Source organism: Semicossyphus pulcher, unplaced genomic scaffold, assembly GCF_022749685.1.
Source record: "Semicossyphus pulcher isolate SPU_LCO1_2020_fin unplaced genomic scaffold, fSemPul1.0.p SCAF_30, whole genome shotgun sequence".
NCBI lineage: Eukaryota > Metazoa > Chordata > Actinopteri > Labriformes > Labridae > Semicossyphus > Semicossyphus pulcher.
In genome coordinates this window covers 2,257,501-2,267,273 of record NW_027211705.1, presented here as the reverse complement: position 1 = coordinate 2,267,273, position 9,773 = coordinate 2,257,501, and the positions used below count along the sequence as shown (strand labels likewise).

The 9,773-nt window shown below is 46.6% G+C and overlaps 1 protein-coding gene across 1 annotated transcript in view; it reads right to left on the bottom strand.

The window, feature by feature from the left end:
* Positions 1-8,173: 8,173 nt before the first annotated feature.
* LOC138606724 (synaptotagmin-11-like) overlaps positions 8,174-9,773 on the bottom strand; it is a 12,366-nt gene continuing 10,766 nt past the window's right edge. Inside the window, exon 4 of the mRNA XM_069679153.1 lies at positions 8,174-9,773. This exon is cut by the window's right edge and continues 969 nt beyond it. The gene's annotated coding sequence lies outside the window, so the exon portion shown is untranslated.

Here is a 9,773-nt window from a genome sequence, read left to right as displayed (position 1 = left end):
TTATCATTCACCAATGACACATTTGAAAGAATAGGTTAATAATAATAGCACATAATAATACTGTACAACAGGGAAGTGTAACATCAAGTGGCATAGTAAACTTTTTCCTATACACTACTCTGAACAACAATACATTTAGTGTTTAAATCTCATTGTGATTAATTAATTATTCATTTCAAATATTGCTGATTAAGGCTACAAAACAGCCACCTGTTGTCCAGAAAGTCCGACCTGATATCGGGGTTAAACCAGCTGCTCTGGGATCAGGGCCTGTGGAATCCAGTGTGTAGTGAGGAGAGAGAGAGAGAGAGAGAGAGAGAGAGGGAGAGAGAGAGAGAGAGAGAGAGAGAGAGAGAGAGAGAGATTTTACCAGTCAGGTTTGTGGTCGGCAGTATATGTGAAACTGACACTGAGGAAAAGGATCACTCACATTTTCACTTGCTGGTCGGCACCTGAAACTTTTTCACTTCCACCAGCCTGTCGACATCAGGAACTAGTTTCTGAGCGGTGGCGATTTTCATTATGTCCCTCAGATGTCCGTGCGCCAGCCGACTGCGCAGTTTGGACTTCATCCCTCACGTTAATACCTGCTCGCATACATATGTTGTCCCGAACATTCAGACTACCTTTGATGCAAATGCTGTCCGTTATAAAGTAATGTCAAACAATCAGATGTAGATTCGTACTTTAACGGTGCGCTACACTGCAGTTTGATCAGCTGCATTCGGAGCTCCTCTCTCACGTGCGTAATCCCTCTCCAGCTGAGTGAAGACAGTTAATCAACTTTTAAACTCGGCTATGAGCCCCAACAGTGTGTTCCTGTACGTGTCCATACTTACGTAATCCACAGGTACAGATTTTAGACAGGAGAGGTGGGCTGGGTTGTGCTGGGACAGCTGTGTCTGCCACATATCATTTGTAAAGCACGAGCGCTGTCGGAGTAGTTTGTGACGAGTTTGTTGCGGCCCTGCATGTTAACATTCATCACATTCAGATGTTCTGTAATGTCCACTGAAAAAGCAAGACCTGTAGCCCTGTCTGGCTTATCTTACTCTGCCACCTGCTTTCCTCTCTGTGCCATGAACTGAGCGATCTCTGTGGTAATTGAAAGAAGCGTCTGAGCACCGCTCCTCGGCTCAACCAGCGGACCTCAGTGTGAGGGCAGCTCATGCCTAATATCGTGATCAGATGAACGATCATCAAATTCTCTATATATACATATATAAAAATATAAATATATATATTTTATTTTATTTTATTTATTTATTTTTTCTTCCCCTTCCCCAAAATGTCTCGCGGGCCTGATGAGACCTCCTGGCGGGCCGCATCTGGACCGCGGGCCGTATCTTTGACACCCCTGGTCTATCGTGTCGAAAGCGGCACTAAGATCTAACAGGACGAGTACAGAGAGAAGTCCTCTGTCTGAAGCAGGAAGTAGATCATTTGAAACTCTCAGTGCTGTCTCAGTGCTGTGGTGGACTCTAAATCCTGACTGAAAGTCCTCAAATAAACTGTTGTTATGAAGAAAGTCACATAATTGATTAGCGACTGCTTTCTCAAGGATCTTTGAGATAAAAGGAAGGTTAGATATAGGTCTATAGTTAGCTAAGGTGCCTGAATCTAGGGTACAACATGACAGAAAGGATCCCTACAGAGATAGACCTTTTTGTTACAGAGGAAGATGATTGTTTTAACCACACACAGACGTTACATCGCTCTCTGCACACACACCAGACTCCATTCAGAAAAACACTGATTTTACTTCATAGGACACAGGTTGAGCGATGTAACGTCTGTGTGTGGTTAAAACAATCATCTTCTTCTGTAACAAAAAGGTCTATCTCTGTAGGGATCCTTTCTGTCATGTTGTCACACACTTAGAATAACAATCTGAGATTCAGCTGCAGCCTGAATCAACTGTGGTGAAAAGGATCCTCAGAATCTGGTATTTTACTGTCGTTCGTCTCTATGGAGACACCTGCTGGTCAAACATGGGTACTACATTTGTCTGAGGGTCAAAGACCTGAGTCAGGACGTTTGAGGCCTTCACAAGTCAAGAACTGAACCGAAGTACAAGTTCAAGGTACTCATGTATGATGCTAAAGTACCCCTCAGAGGTAGATGTGGGACTTTTTACAACACTACTTGTAGCAACTTTACAGACCAGCATACGTTGCTGCTGCAGTAATAACCCTAACCCTAACCACTGAACACTTTACTGCACTGTGAGTACTACTACTGTTCCCTTAAAGAATGAGTGCACACTGAAGCGTCCCCTCTCAGCCGCAGACTGATCTTCAAAATGACATTTCTACCAAATGTATAAAAATTGGCATTTCAGGGGTTGAAAATTGTTCAACATGGCAATCTGCTGTTTTAAATCAGCCCTGAACTTTACAAGGTCAAAGCAGACATGAAGTCAACCTGTCGGGACTTTCTACGTCTGTATGTACTGTTCATTCAGTGTACTTTATTGGGAACGCAGACATCTTTTTAAATAAGATGGAATTTGCCTCAACAAGTCAGGAGTAAAACTGTTCACCTCACTGCTAACTGTTAACCTAGTTTACTCCTTGCGTCACCCATCAGTCCTCAATGCCAAGGACAAGAGACAAGAGGAATCGGCACTGAAGGAAGACATAACATTTCACAGCGGAAGACTCGAGGAAGAATCCCGTCTGCCCCCGCCTGAGGAGATTTCTGGACTGGAGAGACGTCAGAGCCGAGAGGAGGGGACTCCCTGTTTCCACTGACAGGCTCAGATTGTTATTCTAAGTGTGTGACAACATGACAGAAAGGATCCCTACAGAGATAGACCTTTTTGTTACAGAGGAAGATGATTGTTTTTTAACCACACACAGACGTTACATCGCTCTCTGCAGACACACCAGACTGCATTCAGAAAAACACTGATTTAAGCTCACAGGACACAGCAGCTGCTGGTCGCCTGCTGCCTCGGTTACTTAGTTTGATGCTGTGTTACACTGATATTCTGTCGTATAATAAATGTCACATGAATCATAAAAAGAAAATGTTCCTTGTTATTCAAAAGTAATCAGATTAAAGCTGTCGGCTTGGATCACATCTTGAGAAAGCGTTGTTCAAAAGAGAAATGGGATTAGATCAGGTGATCGTTTTGCTCTGGATCAAACCTCCAGTTTGTGTTCAGACTGTGAAAACTGTGATCCAAACATCAGGAGGATCCTGATCCAGCAGAGGGAGGACTCAGGCTGACTTCAGGAGATGAATGTGATCAAACATTTTACAGTGTAGTTTAGACCAGGGGCTCCCAAACTTTTCCATGCCAAGGCCCCCCAAACAGCATTAGCTTCTGGCTGGGGACCCCCAAACCCACAGACGATGCTACAAAATATGTAAAGAAACAACTTTTAGAATGTATTTTCTTACTGTTATTCACTCTTCAATAATAGCAGATACGTCCTGGGCCAATCCGTCGGCTCACGGTGTTATCAGAGAGTGGGACAGCGTCGATTTTTTTGGCAGCATCCTCACCAAGCAATTCTCGGACAATGTCTTTGGTAGCTGGTAGAATCAAATCCTCTCCAATTGTGTGAGGCATTTTTCTGTATTGCTGTAAAGCCATACTTAATGTATGCTGCCTCATATTTTCGGATTTTAGTTGGCCATGAGTTCTTAGGTTTTTTTGCAGCAGAGTCCTCCATGGCAGGGCTGTTGGTCTGCTCCTTCGGTCTATTTGTTGTCAAAAACCTGTCCATTTTGCGCTAGCTAGCTACACGCAAGCTTGAGGAGCAGAGCAGCTTGATAACAACCACCAGGTCTACACAGATTATGACGTCGTCATGCCGTCGTCATGCCGTCGTCATGCTGTCGTCATGCCAAATTTGCAGCTGAATTTGATTTTTTTTTTGTCTTATCTTCCCTCCAATTTTCTGAGCCCCCCCCTTGCGCCCCCTGGCGGCCCCCACTTTTAAAACCACTGGCTTAGACTGTGGACATTTATTAGTGTATCTCTACAGTGACCGAGGAGATAAAGTAGACATTAGGGTTCTAAAAAATAAAGTATTTTATCTTCATAAAAGAAAGAATCCACCAAACAGCATCAACATCAAACATTAGATGTTTCATTTAAAGCAGCTGTGGGGAACGCTCATTGTGCTGATTGTGGCGCCCCCTGTGGACAAAGTATGTACTGTGTAGTCTCATTTAGAGCTCTGCTAATCTGGAAAGGTCTGGATCTGGATCAGGTCCAGTCCAGGTTTACTTTGAGAAACCAGGACAGCTGGATTATCTGACCCTGGAGGGGAGAAAGTGTGATTTGTAAACCTGGATGGTTCTGACCCAGATGAGCTGTTTGGAGCCTCTGGGCCCCGAGCTGCAGGTCGAACACAAACCACCGAGTCACTCAGACAGTTTGACTTTCTGTCAGCGCTGCTGCTGCTGGATTATCGGTATGTGTCTCTCTTCATGTCTGATGTTTAATCCTGAAGTTTTTACATGTTTCTTTTTTTCTCCTCCTCCTCCTCCTCCTCGTCCTCCTCCACCTCCTTCTCTTCCTCTTTCTTCTCCTTCTCCTCCCCCTCCTTCTCCTCCCCTCCACCTCCTTCTTCTCCTTCTCCTCCTCCTCCACCTCCTTCTCCTCCTCTTTCTTCTCCTTCTCCTCCACCTCCTTCCTCTCCTCCTCCTCCACCTCCTTTTCTTTCTCCTCCTCTTTCTTCTCCTCCTCCACCTCCTTCCTCTCCTCCTCCTTCTTCTCCTCTTCTCCTCCTCCTCCACCTCTTTCTTCTCCTTCTCCTCCTCCACCTCCTTCCTCTCCTCCTCCTTCTCCTCCTCCTTCCTCTCCCCCTCCTCCTCCACCTCCTTCCTCTCCTCTTCTTCTTCTCCTCCTCCTCCTCCACCTCCTTCCTCTCCTCTTCTTCTCCTCCTCCTCCACCTCCTTCTCCTCCTCCTCCACCTCCTTCCTCTCCTCTTCTTCTTCTCCTCCTCCTCCTCCACCTCCTTCTCCTCCTCCTTCCTCTCCTCTTCTTCTTCTCTTGTTTTGCAGCTGTTGAAACCAGCTCGTTGTGGTATGTCTGTGACCACATCCCTCCTTGTGACTGGTGTGAATCTATTTCTGTGTGCAGTAAACACCTCCTGCGTCAGTGCGACCCACAGTGACTGTCACATGCTCCCTTTAATGTCATTATTTAACAATCACCTGCTCTGAGCTCTGGCTGTGCTTTGTTCATGAACAGATGAACGTTTAACGTCTGCAGGAGGTTTACATGTTGGTGTTTCGTGGCTCATCATCAGAGGAATGACATCATCCGGCTCTGATTCGCGGAATGAAGATGATGATAAATACAGGAACCTCCTGACGTCACTAAAGAGGGCAGTCACATGATGCAGGAAGCCGCTCACCGTCTGTTCGTCGCACTAACACTGTGCTCTTTTACTCTTGATCTTTGGTTACGATTGTTCCACTTTGTTTGAACATGAAGGAAGAAAAGACAATCAATCATCTGTTGGGTGTTCGTAGTTCGATTATCTACTTTATTATCTCACCAGCAGGCTTTATGTAAGCCAGCCAGCTCGACGCACCTGTTCTCACCTGTTCTCTCCTGGACTCACCTGTTCTCACCTGTTCTCTCCTGGACTCACCTGTTGTCACTTGTCCTCACCTGTTCTCACTTGTTCTCACTTGTTCTCACCTGTTCTCACCTGTTCTCACCTGTTCTCTCCTGGACTCACCTGTTCTCTCCTGGACTCACCCGGACTCACCTGTTCTCACCTGTTCTCTCCTGGACTCACCCGGACTCACCTGTTCTCACCCGGACTCACCTGTTCTCTCCTGGACTCACCCGGACTCACCTGTTCTCACCCGGACTCACCTGTTCTCTCCTGGACTCACCCAGACTCACCTGTTCTCACTTGTTCTCACTTGTTCTCCCCTGTTCTCACCTGTTCTCACCTGTTCTCCCCTGGACTCACCTGTTCTCACCTGTTCTCACCTGTTCTCACCTGTTCTCACCTGTTCTCACCTGTTCTCTCCTGGACTCACCTGTTCTCTCCTGGACTCACCCGGACTCACCTGTTCTCACCTGTTCTCTCCTGGACTCACCCGGACTCACCTGTTCTCACCCGGACTCACCTGTTCTCACCTGTTCTCACCTGGACTCACCCGGACTCACCTGTTCTCACTTGTTCTCACCTGGACTCACCAGGACTCACCTGTTCTCACTTGTTCTCATCTGTTCTCACCTGTTCTCACCTGGACTCACCTGTTCTCACCTGTTCTCACTTGTTCTCACCTGTTCTCACCTGTTCTCACCTGTTCTCACCCGGACTCACCCGGACTCACCCGTTCTCACCTGTTCTCACCTGGACTCACCTGTTCTCACCTGTTCTCACCTGTTCTCACCTGGACTCACCTGTTCTCCCCTGGACTCACCTGTTCTCACCTGGACTCACCTGTTCTCACCTGTTCTCACCTGTTCTCACCTGGACTCACCCGGACTCACCCGGACTCACCTGTTCTCACCTGTTCTCACTTGTTCTCACCTGTTCTCACCTGTTCTCACCTGTTCTCACCTGGACTCACCCGGACTCACCCGTTCTCACCCGTTCTCACCCGTTCTCACTTGTTCTCACCTGTTCTCACCTGTTCTCACCTGGACTCACCTGTTCTCACCTGGACTCACCTGTTCTCACCTGTTCTCTCCTGGACTCACCCGGACTCACCTGTTCTCACCCGGACTCACCTGTTCTCACCTGTTCTCACCTGGACTCACCCGGACTCACCTGTTCTCACTTGTTCTCACCTGGACTCACCAGGACTCACCTGTTCTCACTTGTTCTCCCCTGTTCTCCCCTGGACTCACCTGTTCTCCCCTGTTCTCCCCTGGACTCACTTGTTCTCACCTGTTCTCCCCTGGACTCACCTGTTCTCACCTGTTCTCCCCTGGACTCACCTGTTCTCCCCTGTTCTCACTTGTTCTCCCCTGTTCTCCCCTGGACTCACTTGTTCTCACCTGTTCTCCCCTGGACTCACCTGTTCTCACCTGTTCTCCCCTGGACTCACCTGTTCTCACCTGTTCTCACCTGTTCTCCCCTGGACTCACCTGTTCTCACCTGTTCTCACCCGGACTCACCTGTTCTCACCTGTTCTCACCTGTTCTCACCTGTTCTCACTTGTTCTCCCCTGTTCTCCCCTGGACTCACCTGTTCTCACCTGTTCTCCCCTGGACTCACCTGTTCTCACCTGTTCTCCCCTGTTCTCCCCTGTTCTCACCTGCTCTCTGGTTCTGCAGGTTTGCTAACAGAGGAGTTGTGGATTCGGATTCTTTCTTCCATTGTAATAAAAACTATAATCAGTGACACCTTTGACTCCTTAGCCTGGGTTTGAGCCCTGACCTCGTGGGGCCTTACCCACTGGACCACCTGGGACACAGAGACAGACATGTTACCTGTCCATGGAGACGAGCAGCTGAAAACTGAACAACAAACTGACCGTAACTGAAATACAATCTACAGACAGGAAGTCCATCAGGGCAGTTTGCTCTGCAGACTGATGGAGGGGAATTTTCTGCACATGCTCAGTCTGAGCCTCTGTCTCTGTCAGTGCTGAAGGTGGTCCAGAGGTTAAAACGTCGCCTGGAGACAAACTCGTCTCGTCGTGAATTTCCGACTTCATCACAGCTTAGGTTCAGGAGGACAAAGCACAGGTGAGTCCAGGTGGGTGGAGCTGGCTGGCTTGAACAAAGTCAGTTTAGCATTGTAATCTTTGACCTGTTACTTTTTATTCATACTAAACATTTGAATCCTCAGCAAACTGGATCTGTTTCTGGACCCAGAGTCTGCTGTTCAGAAGACACATCAGATGAGCTCGTTTACATCCTGCTCTCCTCTCTCAGTGATCTCTAAGACGACCTGAGTCACAATGCATTAAAGAAAAACTGTCTGTCTGACTGACACACCGAGAGCCGAAGATCAGCTGTCAGGTCTCTGAGGACACGAGGAAACAGGATGAACTCTGGGGTCTGCAGAGGTCTGTGGACGGAAAGGTGTCGAGTCCTGCTTGACCGATGACATCATAAAGAACACACTGAATGTTTACTGAACCAGTGACCTCTGCAGAACCACAGATACATTACTGTGCACGCTGGAGGAAAACTTTATTAACAGCTTGTTAACAAACGAGCCGTCAGACGAGGCGTTCAGGGCTAACTTGTTTTTTATTTGCACGTCCAATTAGTGTTAACAAACCTAACAGAGAGGTTAGCATCCAGGTCTACAGCAGGGGGCGCTCAAACACACTAAAGCTCCGAGGACATCAGACAGGAAGGAAACCAGCAAACATCTTCACATCTGTACAAATCTACAGTCGGTCCGCAGCCGAGGGCAGCAGGGACTCTGCTCTTCATCCGTGACTCAAAGTGAAATATTTCAGTTCTTCTTCTGAGACGTTAGCAAGCAGATTTAAGGTGGATTAACTTTAAAATGTGCTTTAAACAAACATGGAGAACAGTCATCGTTAAAAAAACTGATTACAAAGAAAATATTCAAAATGCACTTCTTTAAAAAACACTCTGATCAGCTGTAACAGCGCCACCAGCAGGCGGGTTATATCATTACTGCAAAGATATGTTCACAGGGAGAACCTGTCACAGCGGTGAGTCAGAGGGTCGACGTGGACGAGGAGAGAAAACACACTGATGACAAACAGAGAGAAAGGAGGAGGGGCAGCTGGAGCCATGTTTACACCTGACTTCATTACCTCATTATCTGGAGATAACACACACACACACACACACACACACACACACACGTTCTGTTAGAGCATTATCCTCAGACACAGCTGGACCCCGTCAGTCTGTTTCACATGAATATCACTGATTTCATACAAGAGCTCAACAGGAGGACGACAGATAGCTTCATACTAGCATCTTAGCCTTGTGCTAACATCTTAGCCTCTTGCTAACATCTTAGCGTCTTGCTAACATTTATGCCTCAACACAACATTTAGCCTCTTTCTAGATTCAGTGTTTACTATGTGGATTTTCATCAACACTAAATCAAACAGGTCGAATCTCACACACTAGCTTTGATGCTGTTATAGGTGTAGCTGTTCTGCAGCTAACCTACAAAGCTAACGTTAGCATGCTAATATCTTAGCATCTCAGAGCATTAGAGGTAATATGGAATACCTGAAACTTCATAATAAATGTGAATAAATTAATAAATCCGAAAGTGAATCGAAACTTCGTTTGACTGATTTCAAAGTAGCAAACGTTTTAGGCTAGACATCAGTTAGCTTAGCATAAATAAGATATCTCCCCAACCTTTAAACTGTATATAAAAAAAGATATATCTGTCATATTATGCTAGCCAGTGATGCTACAGTGACTTCCTGTTTACATATTCGATACTTCCTGTTAGACGTTTCCTGGTAACAGATTTACATCACTGAGGTCGTTATTAGCCCAGACGTTTTTCAGGTCAGTTTTTAACTCGTTACTTTTATCTGCGAGCTGAGGAAGGACGTGACGCTCACACTGAGGGAGCTGCTGTGATAACGAGGTAATGAAGTCATCAGGTCTCACACATCGATCAGCTGATCAGCTGCTTCCTTCAGAGCATGTTCAGGGTTTGGTCAATTAATTATCATTCATGTTACAAACAAGTATTTTACATGGTCTGTCAGTCTGCTCGTCTTCCTGAACAGGAAGCTGTTTGTTAGCATCTACAGTTCAGTCAGGAGGAGTTACCACATTAAACCAGGACTTGTTACAGTCCTTCTCCTCCTCCTCCTCCTC